Below are 13,615 nucleotides of genomic sequence, written 5' to 3' on the forward strand. Positions count from 1 at the left end.
TATGTATCTTTATAGCACGTAGTGTACAGCTTTTTAGTATAGATTACACTTTTCTAAAATGTATTTAAAAAATAAAAACAATTACAATCTAATCTTTCCACGTTTGATCCCAAGATCCCAAGAAAAATAAATCTAAACGTGGAGAAAGCTGTGCTGAAAGTTTATTAAGATACTTACAAGACAAAGATATCAATTTATGTTCCATTTGTTTGATTGTGAATAAAAAAACACATATATTTAAACACGCATTTGCGATTTAAATCAAAACGCGATTTAAATCAATATAAATGTTTATATTGTAACGCATAGGTAACTAATCATTGTTATTAAAATGACTTAAATTCGATCATGTTGTGATATTTAGAAATATAAATTTGTTTGGTGTGAGTGGAGATTTATTTAATCTCTGACCCAGGGAAAAGTTTTTTTTCAAAGAAATGTTTGTTAAAAAAGAGCCATGGCTCCAGCTGGATTTGAACACACAACGTGAGATGTGTGAGTCAGGAACCTAACCCACAGCACCACTGGCAAGGTCACATGTGGAGTGTTGAAAAAGCCCTACAGAAACATTATCAACAGACAATGTACAGCATGTATTATTCTTGTGTTGCGGTACATGAATATAATTATATCGTTATCAATTTCTTCAGATACGCGATTCCATATTATATTCCCTTTTAATCAAATTCTAAAAGTATGCTTGTTGACTCCGGTATCACGTTAGTTAAAGACTTCGAAGCTTACAATGTTTAGGGAGAAATGGAATACTGGTGTGTATTTTTTCTTTAAAGTACCGAGACCAGCCATATACTGTATGTTTATGTTCCAAAATTAATATTGTTTATGGCCTTCACACATGTTACAGTATGCTCGTATTCTTTTTATGCTCAGCTACTAAGATTTCCCTTCAGTGGTAAAATTCCATATAAATATTCAATACTAAAATGGGAACAGTAAAGACATTTAAATCTTTCTACGACCGACCAATGGACCATGAGTGCCCCTGTTGGTCAACCAATCACGTACCATGGTATTTTGCATCATCGTGCGTCACGATGCGCGAGGCCGTAGCCAAATACCTCCTGTACGTGTCTGTGCCGCTCACTTTGAATGGCTGCATCTGTAAGACCAAACATGAGGTCGTGGATGCCTTCAGGTGCCACACTGTTGAATTTGGTAGTTAAATCCAAGGAACAGTAAGCCTTGAAGAGGTACAGGTAGTTGAGTTTGCTTTTAATGGAACAAACCTCCAAACCACCCTTGTAGGTGCCCAACACAGTGTTGTGGTTCATCAAGGGGGTTGGGAAAAGGAACCGTCGTTATTGTAACATTGCTGCTGGGTAGCTGGATCATGAATGGCAGGGTACTCACATCAAGATGTACTCCGGGTAGCATGAATGAGTCAAAGGTAGCATGTCAAAAGAAAGGAAGTGACTTCTTCCCAAATATCTGCCTACTACAGAGGTATCAGATACTGACAGTGAACTTCCTGATGTGTAATGCCTAGACTGAGAAGATGTCTCCTACCTTGTTTATACATACTCCAGATGTTATTCATCATATTTGTTTCCAATGCTGGTTCCTGTATGAATTCTCAAGGAGTAATGTGGACATTTAAGGTTAATGTTTTAATGATACAAGGGACATCACTTAACCCTGTTTTGGTTTGAAGACAACAATGTCTCGTGACCTTCAAAAAGGAGGGATATGTAGCATCAAGGCTTATTAAAGTACAGGAATTAATTCTGTTGCTCCCTTGCCAGTCCCTCTCTCCTTCATCTCAGTGGTGCTGGATACAGAGAGGCCATTCCATTTGGTTCAGATTTAAGGTGTTTTTCTAGCTGATAGAGTGTTCTGATAATGAATAACTCCCAATGCTGAGATTCTCCAGCAACCCTAATAAATGGTCATCTCTGGCGCCTTACTGTCTGGGAGAGTCTCATCCCAAGTTGTTTACAACTCTAAGGTGAGATTGCATTGTTACTCATCATCAGCCAATCAGGAACTGGTAGGGCAGGTTAACCCCATGTGGGTCTTGAATGCCCATGAAACTTTCAACCAATGAACGACCGTAGTTCCTCCAGGTAAAACAGACAGCACAGGGCTTCCTCAGTGCGCCTCCTGGACATTCTCAACTCAGCGCCTCCTGGACATCCTCAGACTCAGCTCGGACAACCATTTAACGGCCAGTGTTTCCGAGTGCCAGGACTTTCCTTTGTTCTAAGAGTCGAGAACGGAGGTTGCCAGCGTGTAACCAAAGGATCCACCCGAGGTTAGCCCAGCAGCAAGCATCCTGACCCCACCGTGTACACTCACCTGATCAACAAGTGAACTACAGTCGGAACTGTGGATAGCTGAATCTAAGTATTCAGGACTAGCGCTACATCGGGAATGAACTGGTCTTCTTCCTGTCTAAAGAGTGTGTCATGGAAATATACCTATCAAGGAAGCCACAAGAGAGAGCTCTCACCTGAGTAAGGTCTTTATTTCAATATTGCAATATTGGGAGCCCTGCTCTCACTCTGCAGAGTGCGTCAGAGACTCAACTTGCTAAAGGCACCACAGGCTTTTTATAAAGATGTTGTAATGCAGTGGAAAAAATACAGCACTTAGTCCCTTTCTAATACTTCCCCTTTCTATAGGACTAGAAGGATTACAACAAAGAAATAATCATAGAGACAAAAAGGAAGCACCCAGCGTGCTTACAGGGAAAAATTTCTACCCATCTAGAAAACATGTCTACGAATAAAAACCATCAGAATGTGATCAATCGGAATCTTTGGGACGGGGTGCGCTGAGGCCTGAGTTTTAGTGCCGTGCCCTACATATTACAACATTTCTCTGTTAAATTTTTGAATCCCCTCGTGTCCCATTGCATACTCACCATACTTACCATTCCTCCTTTTGACACATGGTCTCGTCTATGTGTCTTTGTGACAGAGGGATCTCTGTCACCGTCTGCAGACAGTACATTACAAGACACTCATTATCCATCTTAAGTTACACATGATCTCGCATACACTTTCCTGTCGGCTAGCTAGCTCATGAGGGTGCATACTCGTGGCTTGGGTCATCCTGCCTGATGGGTCAACTCCACACTGCTATCACTGCTTGATCACTGCTATCAAGACCAGTCCCTATCACCCACAGACAGATGGCCTGGTTGAGCACTTTAACCAAACCCTCAAAAATATGCTGAGGAAGTTTGTCTCTGACACGGGTAAGGACTGGGACAAGTGGTTGCCATTCCTTCTCTTTGTGTATAGAGAAGTGCCACAGTCCTCTATTGGGTTCTCCCCCTTTGAGCTAATGTATGGGTGGACTGTCCAAGGACCTCTGGATCTTCTGCAGAAGACCTGGGAAGCCACTCCTGTTATAACTTCGGAGAAAGGTATTGTGCAGTATGTGTTGCAGATCAGAGACCGCTTTGAGAAGTATCAGAAAGAGGCTCAAGAGAACCTAAAAGAAGACCAACAGGCCCAGAAGCGTTGGTATGATCAGAATGCTCGCCACTGGGAGTACCAGCCAGGACAGAAGGTATTGCTCCTGCTTCCCTCTGCAAACAGTAAACTGCTGGCCAAGTGGCAAGGGCCTTACACCATCCTTCGTAAGGTAGGGCCAATTACATATGAAGTGCACCACCCGGACAAGGGGAAGGAAAAGCAGACGTACCACATTAATCTCATTAAGGAATGGAAAGAACGGGAGTCTGCGACCTCGCTTATGGTGTGTAAGGTGAAGGAGGAAAAGGATGACTTTGCCAGCTTAGAGGCATGGAAGCAGCAGACAGAAATTAACTTAAAACAGAGCAGAGTTGCAGCATCTGTTTGCGGAGTTTCCTGTCCTGTTTGCTCAGAAGTCTGGGAAAACCAGCATCCTTCACCATGGCATTCACCTCAAGAACCCTACACCAATTCGCCAGAGACCACATCGCGTGCCTGAGAGGCTAGCTAGAGCACTGAAAGAAGAGATCCAAACCATGAGAGACATGGGAGTTATTGAGCCATCAACCAGTTAACGGAGTAGCCCCATAGTCATTGTGCCCAAGAAGGATGGGTCACTAAGAGTTTGCTTGGATTTCCGTAAGCTCAACGGTGCCTCCCAGTTTGATGTGTACCCAATGCCCTGTATTGATGACCTCCTTGAGAAGATAGGGGCTGCCAGTTTCATTACCACCTTGGATCTCTGTAAGGGGTATTGGCAGGTGCCCCTGGATGAAGTATCCAGACCTTACACCGCATTCCGTACACCATTGGATTATACCATTTTACTGTGATGCCTTTTGGACTACATGGAGCAGCTGCAACATTCCAACGGTTTATGGACCGGGTACTAGAAGGCTGTGAGGATTACAGTGCGGCTTACCTGGACGATGTGGTCATTTTTAGCAACACCTGGGAGCACCACCTCAAACATCTCCGCCAGGTCCTGGGGAAAATACACAGTGCCGGACTGACACTCAATACCCAAAAGTGTGAATGGGCCAAAGGAGAGGCCTGATACCTAGGATACCATCTGAGGAATGGCCAGGTCCATCCACAAGTTGACAAGGTGGAGGCCATTAGAAATAGCCCTCTTCCCCGGACCAAGAAACAAGTAAGATCCTTCTTGTGTTTGGCCGGGTGGTACCAGCGGTTCATTCCACACTTTGCCTCCATTGCTGTACCGCTGACTAACCTCACTACGAAGGTGTCCAAAAATCCCGTTGTATGGACAGAAGAGTGTGAAAGAGCATTTAACACCCTCAAGAACCACCTTAGCTCTGCCCCAGTGCTTTGTAGTCCAAACTTTCAGGAGAGGTTTTTGGTACAGGTGGATGCCTCCGCTGTGGGCATTGGAACGATGTTAGCTCAAGGGATGGAAGGGGAGGAGCAACCTATCAACCTATCAAGCTCCTGCACCGAGAAGTCAGGTACTCCACCATCGAGAAGGAATGTCTTGCCATCAACTGGGCCCTTGACAGTCTCCACTACTACTTACTGGGATGAGAGTTTGATTTGAACACTGACCAACGAGCACTCACTTGGTTGCAGACCATGAAAGATCATAATGCTAGGGTGACACGGTGGTACTTACCGTTACAACCATATTGTTCTAAAATTCGTCACAAAGCTGGCAAGATGAATATCACTGTGGACTACTTATCTCGATTGCCGACCTTCGTCAATCCTGAAGGGGAAGGAGGTAATATGACAGAGGGATCTCTGTCACCGTCCGCAGACAGTACATTACAAGACACTCATTATCCATCTTAAGTTACACACGATCTCGCATACACTTTCCTGTCGGCTAGCTAGCTCATGATGATGCATACTCAGGGCTTGGCAAGAAGTTTCCTATTTTCATACACACAATAAATTATCACCTCTTAATTCAAAATCAGTTTCTGTTACCTGAAGAGACACAAACACAAACTCTGTTTCTCTTTATTTGTACTTATCTGTGTGAGAGAGCACTCTGTCTGTTTGTTTGTCTCTTCCGTGTTGTTGTCCGACTTCTGGGAATGGTGGCCTCATGGGTCCAAACTCGTTACCCGTTTTCAGCTGGCTTTATAATGTCAACATGGAGTGTTGCATGTGCACATCTTCCGGTAAAGGAAGTTCCATTTTTGCAAGAGGTTAAAAATAAGTTAAATGTATTCAGGGTTGGTATTTTTCTTTTCACATGGTACATTCTGTTTATACTAATAATAATAATAATAATAATAATAATAATAATAATAATATAATAATAATAAACTTTATTTTATATAGCACCTTTAAAGGTGGCTTCTCAAAGTGCTTTACAGGATGACAATAACAATAAATAAGAAGAATACACAAGATAAAACACAGTTTCAATTACAACAATACAACAATAACAATAGAGGAGACCGTGGAAGGTGGTACTAAGAAGAGCAGAGGGGTGAAGAATGGAACCAGTAAAGTAAAGGCTTTTCTGAAGAAGAAGGTTTTGAGTCTGGATTTGAAGGAGTTTAGGGAAGGTGACTTTCTGATATCCTTGGGCAAAGAGTTCCAGAGCTTGGGGGCATAACAGGAGAAGGCCCTGTCACCAATACAATGTAGACGGGCTTGGGGGACAATAAGGAGGGCAGAATTTGAAGAGCGGAGGTTGCGAGGTGGGGAGTAGGGCGATAATAGTCCAGACAGGTATTGAGGTGCCAAGCCATGTAGAGCCTTATAGGTGAGCATGAGGATTTTAAAGTCTACGCAGAATTTGACCAGAAGCCAGTCCAAGGACTCCAGGATAGGGGTAATGTGAACACTTGCACTAGACCTGGTCAGGATTCTGGCTGCTGAATTTTGGACATACTGCAGTTTGTTCAGGGTAGATTTAGATACCCCAGCGAGTAGAGCATTACAATAGTCAATTCGAGAGAATACAAATATGTTGATCAGCTTTTCAGCCACAGTTAATGATAGCATAGGGCGTAGTCTTGCGATATTTATAAGGTGAAAAAAAAATGTTGACAGTATGCTGTACATGTGGGTCAAATCTTAAGCCAGAATCGAATATAACCCCAAGGTTTTTCAATTTAGATTGAAGCTCAAGTACAGAGCCATCTACAGATAGGGTTACAGGACTGGCTTTACGAAGTTGATAGGGGGGTACCAATAAGCATGACTTCAGTCTTGTCGCAGTTAAGATGAAGGAAGTTTTGAGTCATCCAAATTTTTATGTCAGAGATGCAATTAGATAGAATAGAGACAGCCACATCAGTGTCGGGTTTGGTATGGATGTATATTTGAGTATCGTCAGCGTAGAAATGAAAGCTGAGGCCATGTGATCTTAAAAGCTGACCAAGTGGGAACATGTAAATGCTGAAGAGCAAGGGGCCCAGTATTGAGCCCTGGGGGACACCACACTTGACAAGACCAATTTCAGGCCTGTACCCATTGAGAGAGACAAAGTGACAGCGATCAGTGAGGTAAGATTTAGACCATTTGAGGGCAGTGTCAGAAACTCCAAACACAGTCTCGAGATGAGAAAGTAAGATGTTGTGGTCAACAGTGTCAAAGGCAGCACTGAGATCATGAAGGATGAGTATGGAAAGAGAACCAAAATCAGAAGCTATTAGGAGATCGTTGGTGACACTATTCTTTAAAAGAAAGAAGGAATACTCATGTTAGGGAAATTAGTTTATCTGGGATGAAATGCAGCTCCATAATTGTGTAACAGTGGTACAGTCCAAGGGGGCAGGGCTATATGTTACCTATTTAGGAGGGGGGGAGAGATTTAACAGGGCTTAGTCTCGCTATTGCTACAGTGTGGAGCTGATAGGACCTAAGTGTGGTAGAACTCCTGATCTCTTTCTTAGAGAAAGGGTTTGTTTTTATGTGTGTGTGTACTAGTTCAATTTTGTTGTTGTTTTTTTGTTTTGCTATATGTAATTGTTTGTGGGGAGCATTGTCATAACATACCATCATCGTTGCACCTAAGTGTAATTGCGGCTGAGCCATCATTCTGTTTTAAAAGGACTCACTTGGGCACCCCTCCTGCCCACCCGGTGACAGTCATTTTAGCAATCTAGGGAAAGAAATGTTGGGAAAGACATGGTTTCCCCGTCGGGTCTAGCCAGACCCCATTAGAAAACAAGCCAGATTTTCTCCAGACTGCCTTTTCAGCCGGAGTGGCCAGCGCCTGCATGTCAGCTATTGAGACCATTTCGGGCTCTGAGTTGAGAAGGGGAAGTAAAAGTGCAGAGGAAAAAGGGGATGCTGCTGCTGCCTTTGCTGGAGCAACGGCCCTGGAGTTGCCTCTTGAACGGAGTTGCCTCTTGACCTCATCAGGTGAGCGGGTGTGACCTGCACACTTGCATGCAGCAACGGAGCTGGTCAACAAAATAGCCTCAAGCAAGTTGCTTACCAAGAGGGAGTGTTGGATCAGCGTGCCTTGTGATGTGAGAAACCCCCTGTTCTTCCAGAGAGTACCAAAGTCATGCACAACCCCAAAAGCGTATCTACTATCAGTGTAAAAAGTAACTGATTTTCTGGTTGCTAGGACGCAAGCCCTTGTTAAAGCAAAAAGTTTGGCTGCCTGAGAAGATAAATGTGAAGGGAGGCGAGCGGCCTCGACAGTGGAGTGGTCAGAAACCATTGCATACCCCACATGACTCAATCCAGTGGTCAGGTCTTTGCGAGCTGACCCGTTAACATAGAAGAGCAACCTAGAGTTAGGAAGGGGGGAAAGAAGAGAGATCCTTCCTGGGAGTTACTTGAGAGGTGATGGCCACCAGACAATCATGTGGCTCCCCCTCGTCCTGAGTAGCTAGCAAGGTTGCAGGGTTTAACACTGTACATCGCTCTGTATGTCTGTATGTCAGGAATGCCCAACGCAGGGGCAGACATAAGAGCAGTCTTGAGTTCAACAAAAGCGTTTTCCCCTTCTTCAGTCCAAGTCAGTCTGTCAGTCATATTCAGGCCTGAAGTGTGCGCCATGTCAGACAATAGCTGTGCAATTTTTGCATACCCTGGTATCCACGCCCTACAGTAACCTGTGCAGCCTAAGAAGGACATAATTTCCTTCTTGGTGCGGGGTTTTGGAAATTTTTGGATAGCAGTTATTCGCTCCGTGCCAATTGAGCGTGAATTTTCAGAAATGTCATGACCCAGATAACGTACATTCCTTTTTACAAGCTGCAGCTTTGATAGCGAAACCTTATTTCCAGTACTGGCAAGATAATTTAAAAGATCTTTAGTATCCTGAATGCAAGCACTTTCACTTGGAGAGCAAACCAACAAATCGTCAACATACTGCACTAATGTACTACTGTTTTTAAAACCAAACTCTGAGACACAGTCCTGTAATGCAGAGGAAAAAATAGTAGGAGGCTTGGCATATCCCTGAGGCATACGAGTCCAAGTATACTTTTTCCCTTGAAACGTGAAAGCAAACCAAAACTGAGACTCAGGGTGTACTGGGATACTAAAGAATGCATTTGCCAAATCTATTACAGAAAAAAACCTTTGAGTCCCCGGGGATAGATGACAAAATGGTAGTTGGATTTGGAACTACAGGAGCCCGAGCATATACGGTTGCATTTACTGCTCTTAGGTCTTGGACCGGGCGCCGGGATTCCCCATCAGCTTTTTTTACGGGGAACAGTGGAGTGTTACAGGGAGATGTTCGGCAGGAAATCACAATTCCTGCGGTAACCAACTGTTCAACCACAGGTTTGAGCCCAACCTCAGCGTTTGGCCTGAGCAGATACTGGGGCTTACTCGGCCTATAGGTGGACTTGGGTTTCACTTTGAGCGGGGAAGCTCCTTTCATCAGTCCCAAATCGTATTTGTGGGCTGCCCAGAGGGAGCTAGGCACCCCCTCTAGTGCAGGATGTGAAGTGTCACCAGGAGTGGACACAAATAATGCACCCATTTGGTCATCTGGAGCCCTGAGGTGCATGGCCCTCCAGGTTTGAAGGATCGCTGAGCACGGGTACCAACTAGCCTGGATTGTGTCATTATATCTAACTCCCCTCAAATCTGGAGCTGACCACAAGCAGCTTTCAACACATTGTTGGACAAAGACGCCTACGTCCTGCCAGCGAAATCCTGATGCTTTAGTAAGGGAAACATGAGGGTGCGTCCCCACTCGATAAAGTGTTTTCTGCTTTTCTGTTAAGGTTATAGCTAGTGTTGCAAATTCTGCCGAAATTAAATACCCATTGCCCCTTAGCCTATCACTACACTGTCCATCACCGAACCACGCCATCTCAAATTTCTCAGCTGGATCTCCAAAGCTAACCTCTGCAGTAATTTGCTCACATCCTGAAAATCACCATTGCCTGGCCACAGTCTTTTAACCTCCTGTAAAAGGAGTTGTGGTGTTTGTTCCTCATCCTGCACTATGTCCAAACTGTAATAGTAGTCAGGGACTGTGGGTGAGTGCTGTACTAACATGGTGTATGGCAAGCAATCTTCATTGCAGGTTAGCTCAAGCTCCTGTTCTGAACAGACAATGGTGAGACCCATTTTGCAGAGTAAATCTCTGCCACACAAATTAACAGGGCACTATTTAGAAAGGAGGAATGAGTGATTACCAGGCCCATACCCATGCTGCTGGCATTCCACTGTTAGGGGTGTAGTAAAATAAGATTTTGTAGGATGTCCCATTACTCCTACTGTTAAAATGGACTTTGAGGAAGGTTCGAATCTACAGATATTGTCCCTGAGTAACGAGTGTGTAGCTCCGGTATCTACAAAAAATTCATAAGGGTCTCCATTTATGAGTAAAGTAACCTTGGGTAGCTGAGACGGAGGGGAGAGGGCAGATAAAATAAAAGTCTCGGTGCCCTCAGGCCCTACCTCAGCTTGCAATGAAAGCCAGTCCCTTTGCTCCTTTTGCCAGGGTGAGCTCACGGTTACCTCGGCTGGAGGGGGTGGTGGTGGATCCCAGTTGTCGTCGTCGCTTCTTCCCTCTGCTGTGTTTTCTTTGGGGCAGTCACGAGCTCAGTGTCCCATCCGTCCACACTTGAAGCAAACCTGGGAGTCCCCTCTCAGGCCTCTGTCTCTTCCTCTCCGTCCTCCATGGCCACACTGCCCTTGCCCTCGGCCTCTACTACAGTTACCCTGGTAAAACTGCAACTGAGCCATTTGCAGTTGGTAAAGCTGATGATTGTCCTTTCGGGCTTTTCGCTCTCTTTTGTTTGTGAGCTGTCGTTCAGGATGATAAGCATGGTGACATACTTCTGTTAATCGGGCAGTGTCCCAGCTGATACAAGTAGTTTTTACCATGCCACCTATTTCTGGAAGCAGTCCCTCTACAAAAAGGTTAGTGAGTTGGGTTTCATAAACTGACCCTTCCCCTCCTGCTGGGGGTTCAGGCTGGCCACTAAGATTACTGAAGAGAGGAGTCAGTCTCTCCAAAAAGTCATTGTAGGTTTCCCCAGGTTTCTGCTTAATTTGCCTCAGCACCACCCAATCCACTTTCCCGGGTATTTTGCCTCTATTCTGTGACATATGGCATTAAGCTGGGTCTGATAGTCACTGCTATCACTGCAGTAGCTGCTGCAGGACAATCCAATTCGGGGTACACTTTAGTAGTGCTCAACATCATCTGTTCAGGTTGGGATTTCTTACCACATTTTGGTTCATGCCTTTTAACACATTCATCCCACACACTTACACATTTACACATATACTCATAATCCCACCCTGGGTCTCCCCCTGGGTTAGGCGAGTCTGTCATTTCGTGTAATAATCGTATGGCCCATGGCTGAAAACTACCATCATGGGGCCATCTTTCACTTGTCCACCCTGACATATTATCAGTAAAAGGTTGACAGTATATTAATCCATATTCTCTTCCCACTATGTTCATGGGTGTTTCAGTTTTTCTTCCCACTATTGACCAGTTTACTTTGTCTCTCTCTAACTTGCACCTCAGTTTTCCACAGTTCAAAATACTTCCAGTCGACTTTCTTGGTTTCCTTTTCTTTTAACTGTTCTTCTAGTTGTTGTACAGATGCAACCATTCAAAATGCACGGTACAAACCCGTACTGCACGCAACTACCCACAAGCCACCGCAGTCCACCACGGTAAGTGATTGGCCGGCCAAAATGACCAACAGGGGCACTCGTGGTGCATTGGTCGGTAGTGAAAAGATTGAATCATTTAATCTCTTTACTGTGCATGTTTTAATCCGCTTAGTATTGAATATTTATATGGAATTTTACCACTAAAGGGAAATTTAAGTAGCTGAGCATAAAAAGAAGAGGAGCATAACGCATCTGAAGGTCATAAACGATATTAATTTAGGAACATAAACATATTACTGTATGTAAACTGTACTGTATATTGCTGGTCTCGGTAGTTTAAAGAAAAAATACACACCAGTCTTCCATTTCTCCCTAAACATTTTAAACGTCAAAGTTTTATGAAACGGTCCCCAAATATGCGATTACTTAATAGAATGAATTTTAATTTAAAAAAATGAACACGAAAATTAAACTGTTTACGTTCCTCCGTCTGAGAATATAGTCACTTGTTGCTATGCAATGCAGAAACACAGACACAGGTAACTAGCAAAGAGAGGACATTAGCTAGCCAATATGATAAAGGAATAAATGATTTTTTTATTTCTTTTCCACATTTATTTGAACATTTCCATCGATTGTACAAGCACTTGGAAACTGTCCAATCCCTAGTTCGTCTGAATTTCTTTAATGTTCCAGGCATTCTCCCGGTCTGGCGCCGGTCTGTGTCTTCTAGGATATAATGCCGGCAATTTGTGTTAAAATTGGGTTTCCAATAAAGCCACAGCAAACTCTTGTTTTTATGTCCACTATAACGGACAATCTCCCTTGCTTTTAACCGAGCGTTTCATAATTTCCTAAAATGAAAATGCTACAGAATTCTGGGCTACCTCTATACCAGTGATTACGGTAGGCTTCAGAATGGTGATTGGCTGACACCATCTGACACCCCTCTGATTGGAGAAAAAAAAACTTGCTGATCTGTTCTACATAGCAGGAAGAGAATAGCATATGCTGCTTCTATTCGAAACGCGTATTTTAAAAGGTTAATTAGGAAGTAAAAACCTTACAGAGTACACAGATTTTTAAACTGATCAGGAGGAAGAAAAATCACCTGTGTTTCGCGCATAAAAAGTGGTTATAAACTATCGAAACCTGTTTTATTTATTTTAGTTTTATTTAGATTAAGAATTCCCGTCACCCCCATTTCCATTTAAATCGCAAATCCGTGTTTAATTAAATATTTTTATTGATTCACAATCTGGCAATGCAATGTAAATAGTTATCTTTGTCTTCTGCATAATAATGCTCACCTTTCTGTCCAGCAAATTAATAATAAACTATATTTTCGTTGTCTCCGCTTTAAAGGTACCCCCGTAATACTGTATTTCATTGCACTTTGACAGATTGTCTTTAAATCAATTGTTGTCAGAATATCCCCACCTCCAAACAAGAACAAAATTGCAACGATTTTATTAACTGGCTGTTTCAGTAACTTAAAGTATATATTTAAAGTAATAATTTAACAATAAATGTAATTTTTTTCAGATATGTTTACGTTGTGAATGTCTGTAAATTGTATCTTATTTGTAGTTTTTGTTTAGTTTCACGTTAATTTTATAAGGGAATCGTGATTAAAATACTTTTATTTTTTCAGACAGAATTCACATTCGCTGCAGCCAAATCAATTATCGCGCCTGGCTCCTCAATGGAATCGCTTTAACACTCTGGTGTAACACTCTGTGTCTACAGCACATTGTGAACAAACCGGTTTCACAGGTATTTTCAACCCCCAGCCACTGTTGTTTCATCGGTTGTTATCCTGTAAAGCGCTTTGAAGAGCCACCTTTAAAGGCGCTATGTAAAATAAAGTTTTTTATTATTATTATTATTATTATTAATATTGATCATATTTTTCCTCCCAGAACTTGTAAATTGTTGTTATTATTGTTGTTGTTATCCTGTAAAGCGCTTTGAGAAGCATATTGTCCAGCTTGTCAGGTGCATTCTCTTGTAAAATAATAAGTAGAGCTTTGGGCTTATTAGTGCTCCACTTACAGCAACCCAATGTAAATACATTTTGTCTCCAAATCCACCACTTGTATGAATCATAGCCCTGCCAAACGATGCAAATTCCGCTG

The 13,615-nt window shown here is 43.0% G+C and overlaps 1 pseudogene; it reads right to left on the reverse strand.

Annotated features, from left to right (window-relative positions):
• Positions 1-1,018: 1,018 nt before the first annotated feature.
• Positions 1,019-11,187, reverse strand: LOC148677893 (uncharacterized; annotated as a pseudogene).
• Positions 11,188-13,615: the final 2,428 nt, after the last annotated feature.

Source organism: Lepisosteus platostomus, chromosome 1, assembly GCF_059453375.1.
Source record: "Lepisosteus platostomus isolate fLepPlt1 chromosome 1, fLepPlt1.hap1, whole genome shotgun sequence".
NCBI classification, from domain to species: Eukaryota; Metazoa; Chordata; class Actinopteri; order Semionotiformes; family Lepisosteidae; genus Lepisosteus; species Lepisosteus platostomus.